The sequence below is a fragment of the Myotis brandtii genome, unplaced genomic scaffold (assembly GCF_000412655.1).
Source record: "Myotis brandtii unplaced genomic scaffold, ASM41265v1 scaffold454, whole genome shotgun sequence".
Taxonomy (NCBI): domain Eukaryota; kingdom Metazoa; phylum Chordata; class Mammalia; order Chiroptera; family Vespertilionidae; genus Myotis; species Myotis brandtii.
The window spans coordinates 3,323,331-3,323,958 of record NW_005367354.1 but is presented as its reverse complement, the minus strand read 5'-3'; positions in this window follow the sequence as shown (position 1 = coordinate 3,323,958).

Below are 628 nucleotides of genomic sequence, written 5' to 3'. Positions count from 1 at the left end.
ATATATATGTATATATATATATGTATATATATATATATGTATATATTAAATAAATAAATAAAAGTGGCCCTAGCCAGTTTGGTTCAAAAAAACAAACAAAACAAAACAAAACAAAAATTGTTGCCCTGGCGGGGTAGGTCAGTTGGTTGGAGCATGTTCCCATACCTCAAAAGGTTGTGGGTTCGATTCCTGGTCAGGGCACATACCTGGGTTGCCGGTTCAATGCCCAGTTGCGGTCTGCTTTCATTCACCGGCCAGGACTGAGTGTGGGGGTCAGACCCATGTTCTCTAGGAGACTGGAAAATGTATATTGCGGGCACCCGGTATCACATTTAGCAGCTTCTAAACCTGTTCGGCCATAATCTTACTCCAAACAAATCAACACCAGGGCTTCGTTTTCCCAGTAGATTTGTTTGCTGACTTTCGCCCATGAGGACTTGGGAGAGGGTAGCGGAACCGCCTCTGGTTCTCAACCCCTTGCGGACGCGTCCCCAGGAGAAGGGTTCCCAGGGCTGCCCGGCCGTTCCCCCAATGAATTTGAGCTCTAGATACTTTCCCTTCGGGAAAAGGAGACCTTCCCAGCTCCCCGGTTCCCCGCGGGTCAGGGGCCGGCTGGCCTCGCCGCGCC